General features: G+C 44.1%; 1 long non-coding RNA gene across 1 annotated transcript in view; it reads right to left on the reverse strand.

The window, feature by feature from the left end:
• Nucleotides 1-3692: 3692 nt before the first annotated feature.
• LOC126925492 (uncharacterized) overlaps nucleotides 3693-27789 on the reverse strand; it is a 103464-nt gene continuing 79367 nt past the window's right edge. Inside the window, exon 2 of the long non-coding RNA XR_007713953.1 lies at nucleotides 3693-3875. This is a non-coding gene — a long non-coding RNA (uncharacterized LOC126925492). The remainder of the gene's footprint in view (nucleotides 3876-27789) is intronic.

The following is a 27789-nucleotide window of genomic DNA, read 5'->3' on the forward strand; positions in this document are numbered from 1 at the left end:
CGATAGGGAAATTTCGCGCGTGGACGTCCGGCTGACGGCTCGACGCCTCCCAGCCATCCTGCGCCACAGTCTCGTTAGCCCGAGAAAAGCTCGTTAGTCGCTGGAATGACGCGGGATCATAGGAAAATTTCTAAAAGAAAACTTTCAGGTAGACGAATTTACCGATACGCGATTTCCAGCAACCTCCGTTTCACTCTGTTTCTCTTTCTCTCTGCTGCGATCGATCGCCTTTCGCACAGATACCGTGCGTCCACTTGACGTACAATTTGACCAAAAGAAGCAGAGATCGTAGTCGAAACGAAACGAAAATACACGAACCGAGAAGCCACGACACGAAGCGTGGATTTCTCACATTCGCTTGGCGTTCGAAGGTCTATGCGCGGAAAGTTGCGGGAAATTGAAAAATCCGGAACAGCACGTGGGGTGGTTGGTCGACTCGGCATGTGGAGCGTGCGGTGGCAGGTCGCGAATAAGAAATCGCACAAATCACGATCGACTAGTTAAGCGAGACCGAGATAAAAGGAAAGAGAGACGGCAGAGGCTTTAATAACGGCAATTATCGGCGCCCTCCCGTTACCGAATCGTTCGATCGTGGCAGCTCGTATTCGGCAGAGATCGAATAAGGTAGGCGCGTGTTAATCACCGACAGGCAGTAAGAGAAAGAGAGGCAGGAAGGAAAAAAGAGACAGAGAAAGAGGCGAGTTAAAACGAAGAAAGAGAGAAAAAAGAGGAAGAAGATAGAAGGTATCCCCGAATACCCGTGGATGACCAGTCATTGTTGCCTCATAAAGCCAGTGAATGCCCTCCCCGTGATTCCTCCTCGATGGGGCAGCCAAAAAACGATCGGGCTAATCGTCCAACGATTGTAATAGCTTTTCTTCACGGTCATTGTCCCGCCTCGGCTCCACTCCCGTGCACGTCGAGTCCAAGAGAACGCGGCCCGGCGCGCGAGTCAGTTTCTCTCAGCAGCAACGTAAACGGCAACGCTAATTGGTAATTTCATCGGGATCGTTGAATCGTCGTACGAGAGGAAGAGTGCACAGTGCGGAGAAAGAGAGAGAATGAGGAGGGGACGGAAGTGGGCGCAAAAGGAGAGCGTAAAATCTTATTTGCAAACGAGATTTCGAGTGTCCCACGGGCGGAATGGAAAAAAGAGCGGACAATGAGGAGCGTGAAGCGGCTCGGACCGGGAAGGAGGAGCGAGCAAACCGATTTGCCGCATGAGCTGCCCTGTTTGCTCTCCGGATCACCGCCACCTATAATTTCCTCTCGTCCTGCGTCTGCGATTTGATCCTGTTACGTGAATACCGTCGACCAGGAATCCATTCGAGCCCCTAATCTGCCTATTGTCGCGTCTGCCGAGTCGCAACAGGGTCTCCGATCGATCGAGGGATCTGCTTTTCCAGCTTTCTTTGCGAGTCGATCGCGTCGCGCGGTTAGTTAACAAACCCGGGCCGATCCTCTCACGGGATTTCTCGGCGGGAGGGGAGCGTGGTGGAACTGGCATGGCCAGGGTTTATGAAGTCTTCGCTTCATCGCGAACGAGCAATCGTTGGAAAAGGAGGGAGACGTAGGTGTTCGGCCGCGCTCTACCCGCTAGTTAGCCTCCCATAAAGCCACGGCGTAAATTATCCGCGAGACTGACACTCCGGGGAGTGTTTGCGATGATCCACCTCCCGTCGACGCCCTCGAACCTCCGCTCAGGGAACGCGAGCTTGCACGAACGCAGAGAGGAGACTTTCTGCGGCCGCGAAATCGGCCCGAGCCTCTCGAAAACGTTTTCCACGGGCCGGATCCGCGACCACAAATTCATTAACGAGCCGAGGATCCCCCGGAGGGAGCGAACAATGCGTCGCCTAATAGAAATCAAATCGCCTCGCCGTTTATAACGACCCGCCTTCCTTTTGTTTCCCCCTCCTCCCCCGCCCGCCATGGACCTCCTTCGCGCCGCTCTTTTTCGCCCATCACGGAATAATCGAACAAGATTGATGAGAGCGGCGTGACTGGCGCTTAGACGGAGACAACAGACGCTCGATTCTCCCCGCTATCTTTTTCTATCTCCGCGTAACCTCGTTCCACGGAACGTTCCCTCCGGTGTCACGGTGCCCCGTGACACCGTGCTTTATACAGACACCAGCTCCCGACGTCCGGAACATCTAGGTTTCACGCCTGGAATTTCCATTGTGGCCGGATGCTTCAGAAAAATCGACTTGCACGCGCGACGTGGCACTCGGAATCGGTGCGTCCTCGTTGTTCCATTCGAATTCGACGACGATCGCACGACGCCTGGAGATTCTTATTAGTTCAGATCGACAGATAGACAGCCTGCGTGTATCACGCGTTGGTTCTTGATCGATGCGATCTGATCGAGACATTGATAGTTTTGTTGTATCGTAAGAAACGCGCGTTCTGCGATAGCTTACGTCAGGTTGGATCGATAGTTTCGTTGGTTTTCTAAGGAAATGACGGATGCACCACATTTTTCGCTTTATTTCATCGATTTTTATCGATTGGGGTTGATAGAACGAAATGGGAAAATAATATTGTAGGATTTTACTACAATTAGTTTATTAACAGTAAATGGATTAAACAGATGTTGGTTAAACAGGAAACGATGGTTGTTTAGCCTGAACTAATCATAATAACGTATTATAATTAAGACAACTAGACAGTTAATTTGCAACTCTCGTCACCACTGATCCAACGCTCTGTCGACAGCGCAATTCGCACTCTCTGACTTCTCAACTCAAAATGACTGTTAATTCGTCTTTGTCCCTTGGCAACCCCCTGTCTTTTGTCTTAGCCAAACCATGAAAATGTTCCGCAACCGCTTGTTTATAATTCGCCTGATATCTCTTAGGCCTTTCAATATAAAACAGAAGATGTCGTGAGTCTGTTGCTTAACCCTTTGCCCTGAAACAACGAGCGAAACTCGTGGTAAGAAATTTGGGCCAAAAGCACCAGATTCAAGTGGAATCAAACACACGATAAACGTTTATTAAACGCGACATAGTAGCACGGCAGAACAATTGGCTTAGAATTTTCAATGAGAATTGACTGTAAAATTCACGCAAATAAAATAAATAAATAAAAGCAATAACCAGGAGCATGACTCGTGGTAAATAAGAAAACACGTATTACTTTCGATGGACGTTGTTTTACTCCGAGGTCCATTGTCTGCCAGTATATTTGCGATGGTACAGAATATCCTGAATTAACAAGAATTGTTAGTTGCACTCGATATTTTCTTGTTCTACTTACGTCTAATTATTTGTTACGTTCACACGTTTGGATTATAATTTTCTTAAAGAATTAGACAACCCTTATACCTGTCGTATCAGTAAAAAGAAAATCTAATATTGTAGTATCGGGGGAATTTAGTTATAAATTTTTCCTGATATTATTTATAACTTATTTATAATAAATAAACTAAACAGATATGAATTAGAGAGAAAACGATGGTTGTTTAACTTGAACTAAACGCAACAATCTTATTTTACTTCGACCACTCGAGTCGACAACTCAATCTCTCAACAACGCTAGCAACTCTCGCAACTCGACAATGCTAACAACTCTTTTTTTTTCTTTTTTTAACTTTGTTTATTAATTCCAGGTCTTTTACATATTTTTTTTACATGATTTTTTTTCCAGAATAAACGCTGAATTCTAATTGTAGGGTGGTACAGGCAAAAGTACCGATACGCGACGGTACGACGTAGCCATGCATTATTACATTCTTTTCTCTTTTTTTTTTTTTTTTAAGATTATTATTGTTAAATAAGATAAAATTAAGCCGCTGTTGCGTTGTGCTTATGTACGATATTTTAATTTATGTCCTGAAAGCCTGGACGCAAAAACAGGACTAATGCTAACAACTCTACTCCTCGACTTGTCGACTAACTCTGACCTCTCGACTCACTCTTTGAACCCAAATCGTCCCCCTCCGCTAGTGTTCTTTTTTTCCTTTTTTTCCTCCGCAAGAACCAGATGACCTTAGTCATATATGATAGGCTATTTTCCTATGTAAACTAACAACTGAAGGACAGACGACACTGTTGTGATCGATCTCTAATTAGGCCTTTTTTACGATACTACAATATTGATGATAGTAATGAGAATTGCGTTATTTTTGCGGATAGTTTTATTCGGTAGATCCTTCTGATGACGACAGCGATGATAGCGATATTGTGTTTCCTATTGTGTTTCATCGTTTCATGAAATATCACACAGTTGAAGATTACTAATTTTCCACGAGTTTTCTCAAAACGTTATTAACAGTGCTTACAGTGCTGAATACTCGCGGCCTATGCGGTCCGTACGGCTAGCGCTGACGATCGCTGTGGACGGAATCTTTTTCGTTAGACTAAACTCTGTTGATTGACTATTCAAAGCGCAAATCGTAATAAGTTATAGTAATTCCTTTGCGCGAGATTAAATGATTCAAGAGCGTTATTTTTTTAGTATTAATTATTTATTATAAACATTGAAATTTACAACAAACTAGAATTTGGGTAATAAACTAGAAAACAATAAACTAGAAAACTAAATTTAGTAAATATAAGACAAGTTAATAATTCAGTTGTGTGTGAAAAATTTCAAAACAATTATCGATACATAATCCGACATCGCATTTTCCGCATTCTCTTATTTTTCACACAAACAACACATTTTCTTCTTGATAATTAGATGCGATTGTCCGCGAAACAGATAGACAACTGTTATAACGAGGTGTTATTGGCATTTGTTTACTGCCGTTACTAAGGAATGCATTTATATTTATCTCACACAAACGTAATAGTATTATTTCTACGTAGGTGTTCGGAAAAATTGACAAACGCATATATGCGTCCTTAGTCCACGCCGGGCACTTACAGATAACGCATATATGTGTCCTTAGTCCACACCGATAGCTTTCGCTAGACGCATATACTCGCCCATAGCACTCTAAGGGTTAATTTACAAATTCTTACTGATACATTATCCACTTGTAAATAATAAATCATTTTTCTTCACCAATGAAGCGATCATAATTACTTGCAAGACATCTTAAAAGTGTTAGTTGTGCCTAAACGTGTTTGTTATCTCACAATTCCTTTTCTTACGGTGAAATAAACATGTCATAAGACGCGTACATTTTGCGCAAGTTCGAGCACACGGCTGAACAGCTAAAACGTCTCGACGCGTAATCAACTTTCTTGTTTATTGTGGTCCAAGCAAGGACAAGGGGTTAAAACGAAAGAAACTTCGAACGACCTAAGATTTCTCGATCAAAAGACAGTTTTCCAGTAACTGGAGCAAATCAAGAAAATACGATTGAAAATTGGGCACCGTTTCAAAGCTGGTGAAAATTTTGTAATCCATTTATGTTCGCGCTAATAAACTTTCGCACCGAATATTAAGTCTATACGTTTCTTACTGTTCGATAAATACAATAAATAATTACACATTTTTAATAGAATGTTTAATATCGAAGCTGCTTGCTGCGCAAATCTACAGACAAGATAGCAATTGGCTGCCAAAGATATTTAAAAACAGAATTATATTTTACTATGATGGTCAACGTATCTAACGATAAATATTTTCCAACCTTCTAACGCGTCTTCTGTGCAAGTGCGTCGTGCATTTCGCAACTTCGTTACACGCAGCTAATTCGTCTGCACAGCGCGCGAAAGACCGCGTCTTTGCAAAACGAAACAGCGTTGAACGAGGTAACGAGAAAGGTGGAAAAACCGTTCGATTATAAGATGGAACTGCGTCTCGACGTCGCTGTTCCCAATATTCTCCACCCATCAGCGCGTTTATCGACCGTTTAAACTTTATAGATGGTTCATGGATTACGATTATATTAAGGTCGGGTCGGATTTGCTTCGGATCAGTCGAGGAGAATGGCGGGGGTTGGAGAGATCGAAGCGGCTCTCTCCGAGGGACCCCTGGCGCGAAACTACAAGCAGTCAGAAAAATGGATGGGCTGCTAACCGTGCCACACATGGAGCCCTCTCGGTTATTTCGCCTTTTACCTCACCGTCCCGCGGCGCGCAACGCGCTTTAATCGACTGCGTTCTTAATTACGTTTTCACCTGTGTCCCCGATAAACTACCATGGCTCGAGGTTGCTTTAAAATCGCGCGCCAGATACGCGATAGAACATCGCGCCAGTGAGCTTCCTTTAATCGTCGCGCGGATCGTTTCGGCTTCGATCGTCGCGTCTCGTCGACTGATTCTTCCGCTTCTTCGGCCAGGAGCGTCGTTCGAAGCAGCGTCGAGGAGAGGTCAGTACCTTTTACCTCTCGTAGAATGTACGTAATTTGATTGCAGGGTCAACGATTTGTAAAACAAGTAAACTGATTGTAAATCAGTGCAAAATGCTAATTACGATTAATGGAGTGTCCTAAATTGGAATGCTCTAAAACAGCGTATTTTGGGATTTCTTTTAGAAATGAAGTTATTCAATTTTGAGGTATGGTTTTATATATATTTGACGAATACGAACAAATCTTTGTAAGGTGAAAAGAAGATTATAACAGATTTCGGAACCTATTTCATGGGCTGCAGTTTTCAATCGATGGGAAAGATCCAGCTAGTAATTCTTGATTGAAACAAAAAACCAAAAAAGGATTAAATTATTATATATTTTCTTCCTGATGAACTAAGAAAGTTCGTGAAAAAGTTTATTTAAATAATTGTTACAGCACCTTAAAGTTTATTTTTCCTTTTTATAAAACACATTTCTTCTTTAAACCCACCAAAGATTTTAATTTTACACCATTTCCTGCATTTTTGTTCGTTCATCGAGAAGAAGAATATATAATAATTTAATCCCTTTTTGGTTTTTTCAGTCAAGAATTACGAGGTGGATCTTTCCCACCGATTGAAAACTTATTACACTTACAATTACAATTACAATCTTTTTTTTACTTTAACAAAATTTGTTCGTATTCGTTAAATATATATAAAACTATACCTCAAAATTCAATAACTTCATTTCTAAAAAAAATCACAAAAAGACGCTGTTTTAGAACATTCTAATTCAAAAGACCGCCTTAAGAAATATCGGATATGAAGTGCGGAAAATGTTGACCTGTCTAATCTGTTCGGGGGCGTACGAAAGACGATCGAGGAATATTTGCGGAAAACACTGGGAAGATTGAAAAACTTTGATTTTTCTATCGCGAAATGTTCCACATAGCAACGAGAATAACCGCGGTACAGAATTTCAACGCAATTTTCCTTTCTAGATAGCCGTTAATAATGCTGGTAGCTGGTGTCACCATGTCCCCAATAAATTGGTCAATTGGTTCTTGGCTTTTGTCTATGCCATTCACATAAATGAACGGAATATCGCGTTCTCTTTGCGACTAAGAGTTAGCACGCACAGGCTTTCCTACAAATACACCCTCTTTTCTCATGAATTTCGACCACACACTGACACCCAAGTTTTATTTTCCTCGTGAAAAAACTCGTTTCTCGGCGCTCACGGTGTTTTTCCACTGTCCAATTATAATTCTCGGCTGGCATGGCCGCGAGTAATTAATACAAAAGCTTGCGATTTACAACATGTAAATGCGTATTTATTTTTCGACCACATTCAAACAGCACGAGTTTTCTCTTCCTCCTGAGAAACTTGTTTCTTCGCATTCACAGCGTTTGCTACGAGCGTTCTTCCATCGTCTTACGTTGCGTTATCTGCCAACCATCGTTTCTTTCGACTTCTGCTCAAACTCAAAAGCGTATTGCCGCTGGAGAAAATAAATAACGAGCTCGCATTGGCAAACGAGTCAGCGGGCTGATCGAAACGAGGCTCGAGTGGGAAAAAAATAAGGTTCCCTCGGTGAGAGACGGTCGGAGAGCGGATCGATGGCCCTGTTTCCCCGGTATGTGCGAGAAACGCGGTCCTGGCGGTGGACGTTCGTGCCGAAGGCGTGAAACGGCCCCCGCAGGAACTGCACGGGACGGCGTGGTACGGCGGTGACGCCTCGCAGAGTGGCGTCGTTAAGACGCATTGCTTCCACCGTTGGTATCCGGGCATTTGTCCAGGACGACGCGTCCAGGAACTGGACTGCCGGCACACGGGGTTGGGGAGGATTTAGTGGCCGGCTCCCGCGCGTCTCCGGAATCGTGTTAGGATTTTCTTTAGCCCGAGCGCATGTTCTTCCCCGACGTTTCCACTCCTCCTGGGATTAACCTCTTCCGTACGCTGCTCGTCCATCGTGTACTGTCATCCGATGCGACTATGATATTTATTTGTTTGTTTGTTTATTTGTTCACGGCAGAGACCCATTACAGTGGAAACTTGATAATTCCAATAAAAATGTAATTACACAAATTTGTGTATTGTGTTTTTTAAGATTTTTTAAATTGAAAAGTACTTTCGCAACCTTGATGATTAGTCGCTATCCGAATCATCTAAAATCATATTCCAACGTCTTCGTTCTGGTGCAAGCAGACCGTGTACTGTCATCTGATGTGTATGATATTTATTTATTTGTTTGTTTATTCGTTCATGGCAGAGACCTATTACAGTGGAAGCTGGATGATTTTAACACAAATTTGTGTATTGTGTTTTTTAAGATTTTTTAAATTGAAAAGTACTTTCACAATCTGATTATTAGTCGCTATCCGAATCATCTAAAATCACATTCCAACGTCTTCGTTCTGATGCAAGCAAACCGTGTACTGTCATCTGATGTGTATGATATTTATTTATTTGTTTGTTTATTCGTTCATGGCAGAGACCTATTACAGTGGAAGCTGGATGATTCTAACACAAATTTGTGTATTGTGTTTTTTAAGATTTTTTAAATTGAAAAGTACTTTCGCAATCTTGATGATTAGTCGCTGTCCGAATCGTCTAAAATCACATTCCAACGTCTTCGTTCTGGTGCAAGCAAACCGTGTACTGTCATCTGATGTGTATGATATTTATTTATTTGTTTGTTTATTCGTTCATGGCAGAGACCTATTACAGTGGAAGCTGGATGATTCTAACACAAATTTGTGTATTGTGTTTTTTAAGATTTTTTAAATTGAAAAGTACTTTCGCAATCTTGATGATTAGTCGCTGTCCGAATCATCTAAAATCACATTCCAACGTCTTCGTTCTGGTGCAAGCAAACCGTGTACTGTCATCTGATGTGTATGATATTTATTTATTTGTTTGTTTATTCGTTCATGGCAGAGACCTATTACAGTGGAAGCTGGATGATTCTAACACAAATTTGTGTATTGTGTTTTTTAAGATTTTTTAAATTGAAAAGTACTTTCGCAATCTGATTATTAGTCGCTGTCCGAATCATCTAAAATCACATTCCAACGTCTTCGTTCTGGTGCAAGCAAACCGTGTACTGTCATCTGATGTGTATGATATTTATTTATTTGTTTGTTTATTTGTTCACGGCAGAGACCCATTACAATGGAAACTTGATAATTCCAATAAAAATGTAATTACACAAATTTGTGTATTGTGTCTTTTAAGATTTTTTAAATTGAAAAGTACTTTCGCAACCTTGATGATTAGTCCGAATCGTCCAAAATGACGTTCCAAAGTTTTCGTTCTGGTGCAAGCAAATATTCATTTTCGATCGTCGAATCAGTTTCGCTAACAGGTTCGATCTTTTCGACGAATCTTTCAACGAATATTAACCCTTTGCACTCCTATATCGAGTGTGACTCGACATCAGTTTTTATCTCAGGAGCTCAAAAGCAGGATTGCATCCTGGAGATTGTTTCAAGGCATATCATACACTCAAAAATTACAAAATGCAACAATAGAATAAAACCGGTATTTAAGTGAATTTCTTTCTTCCTTTATTTACTTAATTTGCCTTATTTTCTAGTTAAAGTAAATTTCAAATAAAACACTTAAAAGCTACTTGTAACAAAATCGGAATAAAATTCGCAGTGCAAAGGGTTAATTACATTTATGTGTCATACGGAAAATCGCGTTATACGGCAGTCTGCCGTATGTGTCAGATACAAAGGCCACTTTCGATGTTGCGCTACAGAAGGCGCACCAGCTAATCGGTACGAGTCGATGTCGTCAACAGTTGCTTCCTACGTACAGCTACGACATAGTGTGACAGGATGCGCGAAACCAATCGTTCGATGCGTCGTCTCCTTTCCTTGTTGTTGCAATTGTCTCGAACAACAGACCAAGACGACGCAATCTCCTTAGTTTCTTCATTATCCGTGCAAACTATTCGTTGCTCGTCAACCAGACGTACAATTGTCATCGTCCATGGCGACTGCAACTTGTTGCATTTACTTTGTATAAAACGCGTTCTAATAGGAAGCTGAAAAGGCGAAGGTTTTCCTGAAAGGTGAACGTAATCGAAGTTCCCGCAGAGTTTTCATCCGTCGAGTCTGTTTTACGCGGAAACTTCGAATCCTCTGCGACTGGAAGATCTCAGCGCTGCGAGTTACCGAGGTTCGACCGTGTTACAAGAAGAAAAAGAAGGAAGAAGATTGTTTGTCCCTCATCACTGTGTTTTCTGTGAAATCGAACGATTGAGCCGTGAAGCCTGGCCAATTATCACCGACCGTATAATTGCTAAATAATAATACAAAAGGCTGGCGATACGATCGAGAGCCGGCAGGGAGGATACAATGAGAGAATACGGTACTTTTTCCCTCGCAGCGTTTAATTAATCGGAAAAAGTAGGCGCGCGATAATTTCACGGTAACATCCTATTCGAGACTCGAGACAGACGCGCGGTTGCGTAACGAGACAAAGACATCGATCGTAAATCGCCTGATCGGACGCCATTTTGCGGAGCCTGGCGGTGGCGCCTCGGCTTCCGCGACACGACGAACGTCGTAAATCGTGTGCCGTGTACACCAGCGATCGCAGAATAACTCTGGCGGATAATTTTCCGTGACGCGTAATTTTCCGATCCATCGTTCGTGGAAAAGGTCGTCAAATGGAATATTTTGGTTCACGGTGTTTCGCGTTACGTCTGCCACCGCCTATTTATTTATTTATTTATTTATTAACAATCTACCAAATCAGGATATGCGTCGATTCTTCCTCGAATCAAGTTTCATCTCGACAGACAACAAGAGAATTTGTACGCGGATGTAACGATGCCACTGTCCCATAGATGGCGGAAGATTATTACGTCGGTGACAATGTCAGTGATAACATTGTTACGCTTCGCCTGAGACAGTGTACGTTGAGGTTGGCGTAACGGTAAAGCGCGATAGACACTACACGAAGGAAATTTGCAGGAGCGAGCGTACGCGGCGCGAGTTTACCTGGACTTTTCACAGAACCGGAGGCGGCGTTAATTACGAGCAGGATCCACGTCGGAGATTCGTGGACGCGTCGGGATAATGCGATTCCGAGACGATGGTAATCGCTGCCTCATTGTTCGCTGCCTGGCCTTACATAAACGCGCATACTGCCGCTGCAATTACTTAGCGTAATATATAAAGTATCGTGCAATTACTCCGGCAGCCGCGTTGCACCCCATCTTATCGAGGGAAAATCTGATCGGACTGTTTAACAGTATCGGTTTCATCCAGAGCAAACATCGTAACTCGTCGATGGACGCGCAATGCGTGTAAACGGCTCGCGTCGAATTTTGCCTGTCGGGAGAAACACGCGCACGTTCGCCGATTCCACCGACTACTTTCCAAGGTGAACTCCACTCCGTTCGGTAGAGCAGCTCTCCTCTCGGCGTACTTGACCCGCTGGCTATTAATCTCGTGTGCCATCACCCCTCTCGATCCCGCAGGAGGCGTTTCCCAACTAATATACGACGACACGACCCACGCCTCTATCGGCCACGGCCTAACGAGGACTGACTTTAACGGTTAAATAATATTGCTTTGAGCTCTTTCTCCACGGCTGCCAGGAAAACATCTACAACGTAACGTTTGCGAATTATTTTTCTCCTGCCTTCTTTTTTCCTTCGCCCGTTCGTTAGCAACGAATTTACAAGCGTCGATATTGCGATCCGCTGCAACGCACGACGAACGACTATCGCGCGGCGGCGGCCAGAAATTCGCGGCCTCGTTATGCTTTACGATCGTCCATGTAAAACAATGGAGCGTTCTGTCGGTTTTACAAGGCAACCGGGCGCGCACAGGTGGATCGTGGTTATTTACCGCGCAGTAATCGTTAACCCCGGCTCGCTCGTGTTGCGCGTATTTCTTCGGCCGACTTCTTGCCACGCCAAAAAACTCCCTGACCTAACCGTGCATCGACCTGTTCCCTGTTCGCGGTAACGTCGTACGAAATTGCGCCGACGAACGCTAGCTTCCTCGTGTTACGCTTCTGTTGGATGTGCCGGCTTGTCGAGACAAGCCGCAGTGATATCATCGCCGTGTCATTAACAGCAAACGCTCGTTTCTTCATACAGTGGCGAACAAAAGTTTCAGAACATTCACTTTCTCATAGATTCTCGCACATGCATTGTAAATAGGCTTTCGAGTTTGTTCTTATAATTGCGTGTATGCTATCTATGAACAGACTTTTGAAACGAACGATATGTTCGAGAGGATGAGCGGAACGATTGACCGGACACTAGTTTAACGTTGACCTTGGCAGACTTGGTCAAACAACCGGTTGCAAAATTTAATTTGACATTGTATATTCGTTGTTATTGCTGCTGTTCGAGCAGATTTATGCACATTCTTATATCATCAAAAATTGAGAAATTGATTAATCGAATGATATAAAGACTATCTATGAACAGACTTTTGAAACGAACGATATGTTCGAGAGGATGAGCGGAACGATTGAGCGGACACTAGTTTAACGTTGACCTTGGAAGACTTGGTCAAACAACCGGTTGCAAAATTTAATTTAAAGTTGTATATTCGTTGTTATTGCTGCTGTTCGAGCAGATTTATGCACATTCTTATATCATCAAAAATTGAGAAATTGATTAATCGAATGATATAAAGACTATCTATGAACAGACTTTTGAAACGAACGATATGTTCGAGAGGATGAGCGGAACGATTGAGCGGACACTAGTTTAACGTTGACCTTGGCAGACTTGGTCAAACAACCGGTTGCAAAATTTAATTTGAAATTGTATATTCGTTGTTATTGCTGCTGTTCGAGCAGATTTATGCACATTCTTATATCATCAAAAATTGAGAAATTGATTAATCGAATGATATAAAGACTATCTATGAACAGACTTTTGAAACGAACGATATGTTCGAGAGGATGAGCGGAACGATTGAGCGGACACTAGTTTAACGTTGACCTTGGCAGACTTGGTCAAACAACCGGTTGCAAAATTTAATTTAAAGTTGTATATTCGTTGTTATTGCTGCTGTTCGAGCAGATTTATGCACATTCTTATATCATCAAAAATTGAAAAATTGATTAATCGAATAATATAAGGACTTTTATTTAATTAGCGGAATTCGACGGCGAGGGATCGAGGGCTGTTGGTCGTCCATTGCCTGCGATACATCGCGATAATTTGTCGGGAAAGTGGTCTTAAGCTACTCTATACGTAGCTAACTATTGACACGCATTTGTGAATCAACCTTAATATGTGCGAGAGCAGACTGTGCACTTCATCCTGAAACGTACGAGTTCAGCGCGGTTTCTCGAACTAGAACTCTTCGAACGATCGCAAAGCGTAGAGTTGGCGGAGTGCCGGTTCAACTACGCGGAATTCGACGCTTTGTATCTCGTTGGAAACTCGTTAAGAAAGATGCGATTAAGAAAAGGGAAGAAAGGCGCGGTCTCGCAGCGAAGTGAAAAGGGAGCCGATATCGACTCTCGATTAGAACAGTTCCGACAAATCACCGTGATTACCGGACGTAATGATAGCTTGGTCGCGTTCCGCGTGATTCATAAGACCGCTGTTCCACGCAGAGGCTGCAGCTTGTGTTCGCTCGCCCGCCGCGCTCGCAGCTTGCCGCTCGTCGCGTGCCGAACGCGCGGCCCTCAATTTCCGATCCGCCGTCCCTTTCGTGACTCAAATCAAATTTAACCTCTTTACTTTGGATGAAACGCCAGGAAGAACAACGTTTCTCGTTCGACCCGTGACCACAACGATGGTCCAAACTAAAAAGGTGCAAATTCCCTTTAAATGGCCGTTTTGCTGTCGAAAGACGAGGCACGTGAACGAGACGCGGATCGACTTGGCCAGCGAGACTCGAAATAAAGTGGACCATGGCGGTGGCGTGGCTGAGAATGGGAAAGTTTCGTGCAATGGCCGAAACGAATTGCTCCCCCAGGTGAGGGCAAAGGCACGCGGAAGTACCGAGTTAGCGGAATTCCAGAAGTCCCGGAGAATCTGCAGTCGAAGATCGAGGTTGGACGAACGGTCGTGGCTGCGTCGCGAGGGGACGACGCTCCGCGACGACGAGGAAACCGTCTGGCTGACTTGCATAGTCGCCGAGATAAGTATCGTGGGCGAGATTTATCGCGGTGCACCGACTATGCGCCGACTATATGCTCGATAGTCGCTGCGAAGTTAGCGCGTTTCGCCACTAGCGCAACACCTGCGAATTTAACCGAATATCCGCGACGATCTGCAAGAGGGGGGACTTTTTCGCGCAACCTGCAAATCCACAGCCTCGAGAATTCGAAAGAGGAAATAGTCAGCCTGCCGAGAATCCGAGGATCAACGTGTACGAAGTTTAGAAATTCTAGGGGAAGGGGGATTTTGATCGCGATATTTTTGTAACTCGATTTGGAATCTAAAACTGAGGAGATAAATTTGTCGACTTCGAAGCTTCCACGTGTTACTTTTTTCTCCCATAGCTTTGAATTTTTATTCTAAAATTGTAGCTTGTTTCTTTTTTGAAATTTGTAATGGAGAGATTGTAAAAATAACTGAACTTCATTTTCAAAATTGACGATTGAATCTTCCCACGTTGTTTCAATGACAGACGTGGCTTGGGCCAAGAGTTTTCGAGAATCTATCGACGCAACGTTTCGAAAAATCCAAGTTAGACGTCAATCGTCAATGCCAAAGCTACCTGAAACTTAAAAGTCCAATGTTAACCAGTCAACTACGTCCCACGTGTATACGCTCCAACTTTATTTCGGTGCGTTTGACATACAACAAATTACCATTTGCTATTTATAAAGGCTCAAAATTTTAGTAAAAAGCAATGACATTCAGTGGTATGTTCCCTTTACGCTTCCAGTAAACCTACCAGGTATTTTACAAAAATAAAGAATTCGATTATTTGATCATCCCCTTTGCCGTGTATACCGGCTCTTTTATAGCAACTTTGCATAACTTTACACCAGCTACACCATCAAAAGCAAATTAACAAGTTAAAACACGCGACTAAACTAATCGATCCCGGAATTTTTCGCCAATCGATTTCTATCCATCGGATCGGCAACTAAGTGATTGCGGGTTTTGTCAATACCATCTAATGCCAAAACCCGCAATCACTTAGTTGCCAAGCCAATACATGTCGCGTCAACGTTGTCTGTCCCTGCAGCGGCGAAGATAACCGCTCGATAGAAGGGACGATAGAGGAGGCGACGAGAAGCGAGAGGCGACCTCGTGGCAGTCCTAAATCAAATTTAAAGTGCAACAGCGTGTATGGTTACAGGCGGGCCCGGATGTCTGGAATCGAGCTTAATAGCGGCTTTTTATCGGGGCGGCTCTCTGTCGCCGGTGGTGCGCGCTTACGCTAGCCGCGCGCCCGCGGAGCCTCGTATTTATGAAGGCGTGCGGATCGTCCGGGGCGACAGGTGCAGCTGCAGCACCGAGTACCGGCCACTGGGCACGCGTCTCCGCACGCTGCAGCTGAACTAATTACCGATGGCGCAGGCAAGTAACAGGTACGGTTAATGCGACCGAGAACTCGTCGCCGTGCCACCTTCCACCGATCGGCCAATACGTAACTTCTGCACACGACTCTTAGTCAGAGACCAGAAATAGCGTGTTTCGTGGCCGAGGCAAAATAACCATTACTTAACCATCTCGTTGAAGCAACGAGACCAACTTACAACGTACATCGTCGCTCGTAAGTATCAGGATATCTACTTGTCGTACTTAGCGTAGAATTCTAACAACTTCTACTTTATTTAGCGTTTTACGTGTGCAGGCGAGACGCGTGATTATATAGTCGAGCCTATTTTCAGGCTTTTCATGAGATTGAAGGAAAAATTGACAAGATGCTCTAGAAGGTTTCATGTTATAACGAAACATAAAAGTGAAGATACAAGGAATTGAAAAATTGTCTTGTCTCGAAGTTTGAGGGAAATTATATTTTCTTTGAAACTTGTGCCCTGAAAATGGCTGTGAAAAGACGTAAACTCGATGTTCACTTTGTTATGTTTTTATTCAACATTCCATGGATTTTTCTTTATTTTTGATCGCTTTTATTAACTCTTGCCTTCGACTGTGAAAAGACATAAACTCGATGTTCACTTTGTTACGTCTTTATTCAACATTCCATGGATGTCCCACTTGTAGTATCGGGGAAATTTAGGTATAATTTTTTTCCTGATACTATTTATAATTTGCAATTTATTTACAATAAATTACTTATACGGATATTAATCAGACAGAAAACGATGATTGTTTAATTTGGAACTAACTGTAACAATCTTACTCTAATTCGACCACTATCGCAACTGAACAACGCTAACAACTCCACTCTCAACAACGCTAACACCTCTCGCAATTCGACACGTTAACAACTCCACTCCCAACAACGCTAACACTTCTCGCAACTCGACAACGCTAACAGCTCTTAATTTTGATTAATTCTTAATTTTGATCGCTTTTATTAACTCGTGGCTTCGGCTGTGAAAAGACATAAACTCGATGTTCACTTTGTTACGTTTTTATTCAACATTCGATGGATGTCCCACTTGTAGTATTGGGGAAACTTAGGTATAATTTTTTTCCTGATACTATTTATAATTTGCAATTTATTTACAATAAATTAGTCATACGGATATTAATTAGACAGAAAACGATGATTGTTTAATTTGGAACTAACTGTAACAATCTTACTCTAATTCGACCACTCTCGCAACTGAACAACGCTAACAACTCCACTCTCAACAACGCTAGCACCTCTCGCAACTCGACACGCTAACAACTCTACTCTCAACAACGCTAACACTTCTGGCAACTCGACAACGCTAACAGCTCTTAATTTTGATTATTTCTTAATTTTGATCGCTTTTATTAACTCGTGGCTTCAATTGTGAAAAGACGTAAACTTGATGTTCACTTTGTTACGTTTTTATTCAACATTCCATGGATGTCCCACTTGTAGTATCGGGGAAACTTAGGTATAAATTTTTTCCTGATACTATTTATAATTTGCAATTTATTTACAATAAATTAGTTATACGGATATTAATCAGACAGAAAACGATGATTGTTTAATTTGGAACTAACTGTAACAATCTTACTCTAATTCGACCACTATCGCAACTGAACAACGCTAACAACTCCACTCTCAACAACGCTAGCACCTCTCGCAACTCGACACGCTAACAACTCTACTCTCAACAACGCTAACACTTCTCGCAACTCGACAACGCTAACAGCTCTTAATTTTGATTAATTCTTAATTTTGATCGCTTTTATTAACTCGTGCCTTCGACTGTGAAAAGACGTAAACTCGATGTTCACTTTGTTACGTCTTTATTCAACATTCCATGGATGTCCCACTTGTAGTATCGGGGAAATTTAGGTATAATTTTTTTCCTGATACTATTTATAATTTGCAATTTATTTACAATAAATTACTTATACGGATATTAATCAGACAGAAAACGATGATTGTTTAATTTGGAACTAACTGTAACAATCTTACTCTAATTCGACCACTCTCGCAACTGAACAACGCTAACAACTCCACTCTCAACAACGCTAGCACCTCTCGCAATTCGACACGTTAATAACTCCACTCCCAACAACGCTAACACTTCTCGCAACTCGACAACGCTAACAGCTCTTAATTTTGATTAATTCTTAATTTTGATCGCTTTTATTAACTCGTGGCTTCGGCTGTGAAAAGACATAAACTCGATGTTCTCTTTGTTACGTTTTTATTTAACATCCCATGGATTTTCCTTTATTTTTGATCGCTTTTATTCATCCGTTGGCTACACTATCTAACTTATTCGTATCTTTTTTTCAATATCCGCCCTCGTGGATTTTATTCATTTTTTTCTTAGGGGGATTGACGAGTATCTTCCAAGCGATGGTTTCGCTTGGTCGTAAACTTTTCTTGCTAAAATTCTCCGTCCTCGCTCGTGTTCGGATCAGGGCTCGGTGCTGGACATGGTAATAATTCTATTCCGTCATCTTGGAACCACTTTTTTGCACTGGCGACTGTATGAATAGGAACATTGTCTCGTTGAAAAATTGCCTTTTTGTCTTCTATTCCGGTTATCAAGGGCAATAATTGGCCGTGCAACATGTGTAGCGTGCAATTTATCCATTACAAAAACAATTTCGCTCAACATATTGAGGCATAATCAGTGGTTTCTTGGAAACACCGAAGAAATAAGGCAGAAAATCTGTCTCAACGTATAATTATTTACAGCATAGTGTACGATAATGCAATAGTGGATTTATAATAAAATTACTAACAGATAGAAACATGCAATTTTGACTAAATATCAATAGGTGCTCTAATGTATATAACATACATAATATACTTATGGTCGATAAGATAAAAATATTAAAGATTGACATACCATGAATTTTAATAACTTTCGTCCTAACATTATTTATCGTATTTATTAATTGCTTTTATTTCACTCGAATCAAATGGATGATAAATTTGATAAAATTTTATAAAATTACACTGTTCTTCTATAGTTTTTACTTTGTAAACTACCTTCTGTCAGCTACTATACGTACGTAAATCGTACGCGTACACGCGTGATCTGCAAGTTGCGACGAACTTGTTGGTCGCGCTGTTCCATCGATCACAAACATCGAACCAGGTTGCTGGAAAAATGTGGTACATATTTCCCACGTTGCAGAACAATTAAGAGAAACGTGATGGAAAGGAGGCTGTTGCGGCGATCGAGACCGGCTTGGTACAGCTCCAGCCGGACAGAATGGAAACATAATTTTCGGTCGATTATCATGTAAATAAACCGCGCATCATCCTGCCCTCGTGGTTTCTCCTGCTACGATTAATTATGTATCATCGTGGCCGATCACGCGAGCCCGATAAATCGATTAACCGTGAAAGGGGCTCGAGCCGTTTTTGGTGCGGGTCTCGTTTATTGAGGTTTAACGATTGCCGGTTTAATCGAGACTCAGCTCGACCGGAAAGGAAGCGCACGAAGGACAGGGAGGACGTACGAAAGTGGACGTGGAAAGCAGGTGCGAACTTTCGACCGATTAGGAAATAAATGCAAAGTCGCGGAGGCAGGTGAACGTCCCTGGCCGGAAAAGTCTCTGCCTATCGCCTCTCGTTCCTTCATCGGACAGATTAACGACCGAGTAAATCTCTCCGTGACGTTCACGAACCGCGCCAGCAACACCTGGAAATTCTGCCGTAATTGCTGATTACCTTGTTCCCACTTTTTTCTCACCGCCACCCAGACGCATAGTCAGACGCTCTAGTCTGCTCTGTTCTTCGTCTTGTCTGGTCGTTAGGGGATGCTAGAAAGCCGACCAATTAACCTGTTGATTCGTTGGAAAAAGTTTTTCGAAGCACCCTGGTTCTGTAGGAATCCGCGGATCGGGGGGAATATTAAGGTCGATCCACAGGTAGGAGACGCACCTGCTGGACGACGCGTGGTACAGTGGAGCACGCGACGCGTTTTTAAACGACGCGGCGTCGAAAAACTGGGTGAATGGCATGGAGAATGCGCTGCGAACAAACTGCGCTCGATTTTGTCGCTGTTAGTCGGATTTTGACAAACGCGTCGGCTACTTTAACGATTCGCAGACACGCTGTTCGCGTTCCTTTTGCAACGAAGGCTTGCAGTTCGAACGCTGTTTAATTAGGAGCTTATAGGTAGCTCGAGATTCGGGCACGCGACTCGGTGATCGGCCATAAAATCGCGATTTAATAGTTGCTTTCGGACTCAGCCGGACTCGCGTCCAAGGAGCGAAAACACCTGCAGCGGAACCAATGAATTACAGGCCCCCGTAACTGCCCCTGCCACTGTCGCGGACAGCAACGGAATCAAGGCGGGATTGTTCGCCTCCTCGACACACTTCCTTTGTCGCCATCCACTATGCAGCGGCGTGCGCCCTCCATTTCACCACAATCCTGTGTTTAACCTGTTAACTGCGCAGTTTAGTTTGGAAAATGCCTGACGCGGGTAAAATCAAGCAATGAATGAGGTATACACGTCAAACACGGGGTAAATGGCTCAATTGTAAACTTATTATTGTAAATAACGAAAGGGTGAAGCAAAACGAGGGAGGATTACATTTTTATTGGATAGAGAATTTGCGATTCATCGTTGAAAACGATATTGCTATCAAAATCTTTAAAATTAAAATAATTATTGAGATATGTATAATTAACTAGGTTAGATGCGTAGCAGTGATACTTGCATGTGAATATCAGTATGTGGAAGTATGTGTGTTCGAAAACAAATGAATGTAAACTGTTCAGTTAACAGTGTGGTATGGAAGAAGATGAGACGCGTGCGAGTGTGTATCGATGAATATCTTTGAAATCGCTTATCAAATAAATATATAATTGTTCTAATATGAATTTTAAGTGTAAATTTAGTGTTCCTGTACCATTATTTCGGCTATCAAGATCCACAGTTCTCAACAGATATTTTGAAAGTTTACTTCTATTTTATTTCTACATATGCAAAAACATGCTGTTAACGTTGATATATACAGCGGCTCGCTAAAGTATTTACATTTGTCACGGAAACTTTAATATTCATATTGTGTGTTGTATATAAAACATTTGGAAATTTTGTTAGCACTATAATCAGATCGCCCTGTTTATATTGCCAATTTGAAAATACATATAAAAGTTACAGAATATTTGATATAAACTTGTATTTAATATAAAGTTAATATACAGTATGTTAATATACATATTAAAAATGGTCCCACTGAATACTGAGACTTACTAATGTTACGAATGATCGCTTATTTAAATATTTTTATATGTGCACGTACTTGTACTAAATATCTTATAATTTCTGCATTCATTCTCGGAATCGTTTCAGATTTTAAAAATATAGTTATTATAGTTGGATGTCACTACAGCATTAATGAAATTTGAAAATGTTTCGTATAACATGCGTATGGTGATCGTAAAAGGTCTATCAATACTTTCAGAAGCCACGGTATAAAAGTGAAAGAACAAAATAAATTGACCCGTTCTAATTCTTCCAGTCTTCCTATACCATTATTTCGGCTATTAAGATCCAAAATTCTCAACAATAATACAATTCGCAAATGAGAAGAAACGACTGGAACGTTGCCTTTAAAAGGACGCAAAGAGATTGCTCATGTGCAAGAAAATTACGAATTTTATCAAAATATACTAAGATTCTACCAAAAGTGTCTTTCTTTTACAAACACGTCTTCTGCAACGACGTATTTGTACGCAAACATGAAACCTAATCTGTCAAATATTTCTACTGCTTTCTAAGATCTTCATATCATCGCAAATAATCGGAGACAAACGCAACGCGACAATCTGAATTTTTCTAAGCTCTCGACTTAGACAAGTTTCACGAGAAAGACAAGCGTGGACATTTGGCGACCGGTGAAGCGCGTTTTTAAATTTCCAAGATTCCAGCGCTGGAGATACGACGCGAGCGGATGGACAGAGGCGTAGGAACGCCACGTCCGAAATGATGACATCAGGGAAGGAGGTAACGAGCACTGTCGGCGGTAGGAACACCTCCTTCGAGGGGCAGCCTCTCATTGGCATACGAGTAAATCCACGAGCTCGTGTTTTACAGGATCATTGTCGGTGTTGCCGCGTGCGTGAACCACGCTCCCTCGCGAACAAAACCGTTTGCACGGGTTTACAACCGACTTCCGCTTGTATCAGCCTGTCCTTCGTGGTTCGTCGTCCGCCGCTAGTCGTCTAGACCAGCGATTTTCAACCTTTCTCATCTCGCGGCACGCATAATGTAATTACAAAAATTCCACGCCGAGAAACCTGCTACGCATATTTCATTCAATATGGTGCGTTCACACCAAACTGTTATCGTTTCTCTATTCGACGATCTATAGAAAAAAGAATCAGTTAACGCTAAAATTACCAGGCCAGGTGAAACAACCGGTTTCAAAATCAAATTAAAAATCGTACGCTATTCCTTTCGTTGGTCCAATTTTACGTACATCCTCATATTATCCGATTAATCGATTTCTCAATTTGTCAATAGACGAATTTGCATAAAGTCGCACGAACGTGCGATTTTTAATTAAATTTCGAAACCTGCCTGGTAACCTCGTGCACGTTTAAAAGATTCTCCTCTCCAATGGCTCATCGCCTAAGGATCGGCAAATGGAAAATCTCCTCGTACCTCTTCGAATCTGTAGCTGAGATTAAAACAGTTTAACGTTAGAAAGACAAGACAGCTGTGGAGTAACGAAATTTTCACCGGCGAACACGCGCAGACGATGTTGAGCTGGTCAGTGGTCGGATAAATGATACGAAGTTTCTCCGTTCTTCTTTCACCGACGAGTCGCTGTTCCGTGCGCGAGGGCCATCGAGCTAATGGGACGCGCGGCTGCTCTATAATTACAAAGATTGGCCAGTATATGCGCTGGCTAAAGCGGAGGCTCGTGGTCGGTTGCATGTGGCTGCCAGAGAGAGAAAGAGAGAGAGAGAGAGAAAGAGGCCGAGCGTATGGTCAGATTATAGATCGATACGAGACCGCTTTTATTTGCCGATCGAAGACGAGCTATTGCGAACGCCGCCCGCTGAAAAAAATGGGCCACAGCTGCGCGGAAATTTAGAGGCCTCTTCGCTTTCATTAGTCGCCGGTGAATAGTCTGTCGGCGCTTCGAGGGCCACTCTGTTCCGTCTTTCCATTTCAATTCCACGCTTTCAACGTCTCGAACCTTTTACGCTTTCGAAAAGTTCGCTTCCGATTTAAATCTTCCGCCAGTCTGAAACTCCGTGCTTCGACAACTCAGAGACAGCAGCATTAAAATTTTCGTGGCTTTCCGGAGGACCAAGGAACTGCTTCAAGATCCTAACTCTCTGTAATTTATACAAACAGAGTCCTTTTTTCGTAACGTAAACTGAAAGGAAATACCTATCTCCAGTCATATCGACATACATCTGCATATCGATTTACAAGTTTCGAAGATTTGGACGAGAGCAGCCGAAAGTAGAATCAGATGGAAACTTCAAGCTTGTGTCGTATTACGAGTTACAGAGCGTTCAATTTCGAAATTCCGAACGAAGAGAATTGCACGGCCGACGCTGGAACATTGAAGTTTGACAAATGCAGAGGATACGCGAATTCGGAAACGCTAAATTTCAGCATTCGAAGGGTACAGAAAATTAAATTGAGAAAATTAGCCGAGCAGACGAAATTTGAATATGGAATTCCATTGGAAAAGAGCACGCGTCGGCTGAAATTCGAAACTATAGATTATAGTTGGTGTTGGCCAGTGGCTCGTGCCTGCGGCAAGGAGGGTCGACTCTCGTAAGTCAATCAACCATAATTCGTACAATTGATATCACCTGCCCGTGTCCTCGAAGACACTTTTCCCCGGGCGCGGGCCCGAGTGTCGGATGAGCCTGTATTTTTCTTTACACGTGTCAACGTGCCGTGGCCGTGGGCAGCTTTGTGCGCGAAACCTACGGTGCTCAGGTGAGCCAAGGATTCACCTGCCGGGCCGGGCAGCTGCGCAGGTGTAATCCACTCTGTTTTGTGGACGACCGCGGTCCTTGGGGAGTTGGGCGATCGCTGTTTTCGTTTCGAGCAACCGTCTCTCCATCTCCGGTCTTAATTCCAGCCGAAATATCCCAGAAATCCTTCTCGTCGATGAAACGTTCTCGCGATTCTTCAACCGGTTCGCCGCTGCGACCTCTTCCAACAGCGAGTACCTCAAACGCGTCGCAAGAAATAAGCGACGACGAGTATACTCGTGAGAAACAGCTGTCTGGCTAAATTCGAAAATTCCTATGGTCCCAACTTACTTAATAAACTCCATAATAAACCATAATGAACGTAAGAAGCAAAGCGAACTGGCGACAAAAATACCGAATCCGATCGATTCGCGATACACGAAACACTTCCGTTTAGCTTGCATTTCTACAATCGCGTCTGCACGAGTTCGAGTTTGCAGAAATAAAGTATCCGCAGTCTATTTACGTACATAGTATAGACGAGGAGAATTCGTTCCGCTGCGAGGTAGAAGCTGTCAGCGATGAACCGTAACGTCCGCGAGGCTGGTTTCTGCCGGAGCAAAGGACACGTTTGCACGGACGAAGAGCAAGGAAACAGGAGGATTTTTGACGTGCGTGAAGCTACCACGATAACCGGAGAAAAGAAGGCAGAAACAAAGTGAGCGCTAAGGATGAGGAGGTTCTCGCGTCCGGCTTTTGTAAAGCAGGTGTAAGCGAGCCTGGCTCGTCCCGGTGTACTTTACCACCCGGTAGTGGCCGTTGGATCGCCGCGCCCGAGAGAGGAAAGAAGAAGACATCGGCAGCAGCTGAATCTTCGAGAAAAGTGGCACCTGAACGCGCTTGTAAAAAGAAGAACCGACGGGACGAACCGGGTTATGGATCGAACGGGCCACTTTGCGCGCTTCCCCGACGATTATTTAACGAGGTTCTAATTCCGGCGCGGGTAATTGAAGTCCCGCCGCCGGTTAACCGCCGCCAAATGGGGCCGTAAAGGATCCGCCGCGAGCGTTTCGCCCGTCATGCCTCTGACTTACGAGGAAAACTTAATTTTTCTACGGAACCGCGGCGCCCCAACTTCCAGTCGGCGAGAAGGTTAGTTGCCCGCTGACACACGGAACGCACGAAATTGTCAACGCGTACATAAACCCACGTAAATCTACGAAACGTACTTTCCACGTTTCGTACGGGCTCGAACGGAAAGTTGCAAAAGCTTTACTCCCAGTGCCTTTGTCCTTTCGTACTTGGCGCATTCGAACGAATAATATAAACTTGGAACGAGCCAGAGCCGGACGGTTAAGAATGGCGAAAGAACAACGGCACACGCGACTGTTTCGACGAGTGCGTTGCTCGTCGAACGCCACCCCCTTTTGTCCAACGCTGTGCGCGTTTCTTTGTCCCTTTGATCGTTTTCGTTGCTGAACTCTGTTGCTCGACTGGTCGGCGACACTCGACGCTCTTTTCGCGTGGCACGTGGTGGTCGATTAAAGGGGAATTTCGCACAAGGCGGGAGCAAATAGCGCGTCGTAGAGGTGGAACGTTTCGTTGTTCCCTCGATGGGGATCCTTTGTGGCCGGGAAAAGAGGCTGGAACCGGACGTCTCAATAAATAAGGTGTTAATTAAACGGGCATTTTGTTGAATTTATCCCCGCTGCGTGGCAGGACCTATGTCCGTAAATAAGCCGATATTTATAGCCCGTGGCTGTTTTATGCGCTGATGGTGTGGACACCACACAAAGCTGCATTTTCTGCGGTTTCTGTCTCTCGATGCTAATGTATCGCGCGTTCGTGAGCGTGAAACCGAGGCTGGTCCGCCAGCTTTCTCTCGCTTGCGCTTGGCCGCGTGCTGCTGTCTCCGTCTGCGCGGAGGTTCCTCTGGAGCCGAGGGACGAAACCGGGTACAACGGAGGACACCAGAAGGATTATAACGCCGGCTCCTTTTCCTTCGTTGCACGGCTACTATAAATCTATGCAGAGTTATGGCAGAGGTCGGGTTTTGTCTTAATGGTCAACCGTGTAATTCATGGTGGAGCCTGGCCGCCGAGAATACTCGATTTTCCCCATAACCCGAACGCGACAGGGTATCCCTTTCTATAATTCTGTACGCGTTCTCCGAAATGGCGTGTAGCAACGTACGCGAGAGTTCTGGTCGCGCCGCTTACAAATTGGCGAAAGGGACGGAGGAAGCAACGGTTCCGCGAAGTTCATTACGTCGATACGCGATCTGCTTGCCCCTCCGAACAAGAGGCTCAATCTCCGGCGTTGGCCGAAATTCTCACGGCTCTCGTAATTAAAGCCGGTAAAGCGCACGCTTGGAGAACCCGCCTTTGCATTCCGCCGATCGATTAAAGCCGATCCCAAAGCGTATTGCACAGGCTGACCAATCCGGAGAACCGCCGTGCCGGACAATCGAACAGAGGCAGACGAGCAACAGGCAGAGAAGAATTTCGGCGTCGATCGCGGAAGCGCCGATTACCCGTGAATTTATATTTAATTCGGTAATTGCCGGTCTGGCTGGCCGAGGAAACTCGAGATCGTTCGGTGGGCCGATTCTGTGTCAGTGGAGTGGCTGCACCTTTCATCGTGTCGCAATTATCCCCACCGGATAACGCGCGCACTCTTCTTACGCGGCGAACACGTTGCGTGCGTGTCGCGCGTGTAAATCGGCCGCCTCTTCCCCGTTTTCTTTCTCATTTCGCTCCTAACCGACCATACCTACGACTTTTGTATCGACCGCGTAAATAATCGATACGCCGCTGTCTCAGGCACAGACAGTTGTGTCATTACACGGAAATTTGCCTCGAGATTGGACGACGTTGGCAAACAAGCTGACTGCTATCGATGTACGCGGCAGAGAGCTTGCGGAGTGTAAAAGCTACTAATATTCAGACAGGATTTTGAGGAACGGAGGGATGGTATCTCGTTAAGGGAGAGATAACCGGGGGAAGAATAGGACCCGTTGAACCTTCCCCATGGCCGTCAGTCGATACCCTTCGATCCCGCGGCATCAATCTCGCGTAAAAATTAATCTTATGGGCCCGCGGTGCTCATGTTTGCCAATAATTACAGGCTTTCGAGAGACGGTTTCCTCCCTGCCCCCCCCCTCCTCTTTCATTCTGCTCCATGGGCCTGGTTTAATACGGTTTCGCACGAATCTAATATTTCCCTGTATATAAATTATCGGCAATTAAAAGGGGAAAAAATGGAATGGAAAGTTAGATGGGATGGGAGGAACGGCGTTGTCGACGAGTCGGCCGAGCTCCGTCTAGTTTTTACCTGAAAGCAACCGGGCCACGGGATCTCGGTCCGACGATAGCGCGATCGGTTTCGTGCATCGCGAGTCGGATCGTGAGGCTGAAAATCCCGGAAGGCGGCCCCCGATAACCCATCGATCCGATCGGTTTCGTCACGGTTTTTCCCCTCTGCTGAAATTTCTCTCGCCAGACGCCAGTCCCCTTTTAACAGCCGGACGAACTTCCCACGAGCCGCTCGGCTTCGTTCACAGTTTCCCGAGCGGAATCGGCCGGACGAAAGCCAACCGGTGGATCGATAGGAGGTTCATTTCGATGGAAGATTTCGGACAGTCGAAAATCCACGTGCGGACCGATGGAGGAAGAGAAAAGCGCAGGGCGAGGGGTGGGGGCAGAGGCTTGTTTCGCAAAAGTCGAGTACACGAGACACGGACAGGGGGTTCCGAGGGGGCGGCGAGGGGTAGAGATTTAGAACGAGCCAGTGCCTATTGGCGTTCGAGCGGAACGATATCTCGGTGGTGCAGACATAAATCCCGGCACCACGTACACGTAGCACGCCCCCACAGCACGCCCCCCCATTAACTTTTTAATCTCTGGTGCAGGGGCCCGGTCAGCCGCCGTGAAAGAGGAACAGGAAGAGCAGCAGGGGGACGAGGAACCGGCAGAAGAAGAAGAAGAAGAAGAAGAAGAAGAAGAACGAGCGGAGGAGGTGGGGGAGGAAGGAACGAGCCAAGCCAGCAGATCGACCAGCCCTTTTCGGG

The sequence above is a fragment of the Bombus affinis genome, chromosome 16, assembly GCF_024516045.1.
Source record: "Bombus affinis isolate iyBomAffi1 chromosome 16, iyBomAffi1.2, whole genome shotgun sequence".
NCBI lineage: Eukaryota > Metazoa > Arthropoda > Insecta > Hymenoptera > Apidae > Bombus > Bombus affinis.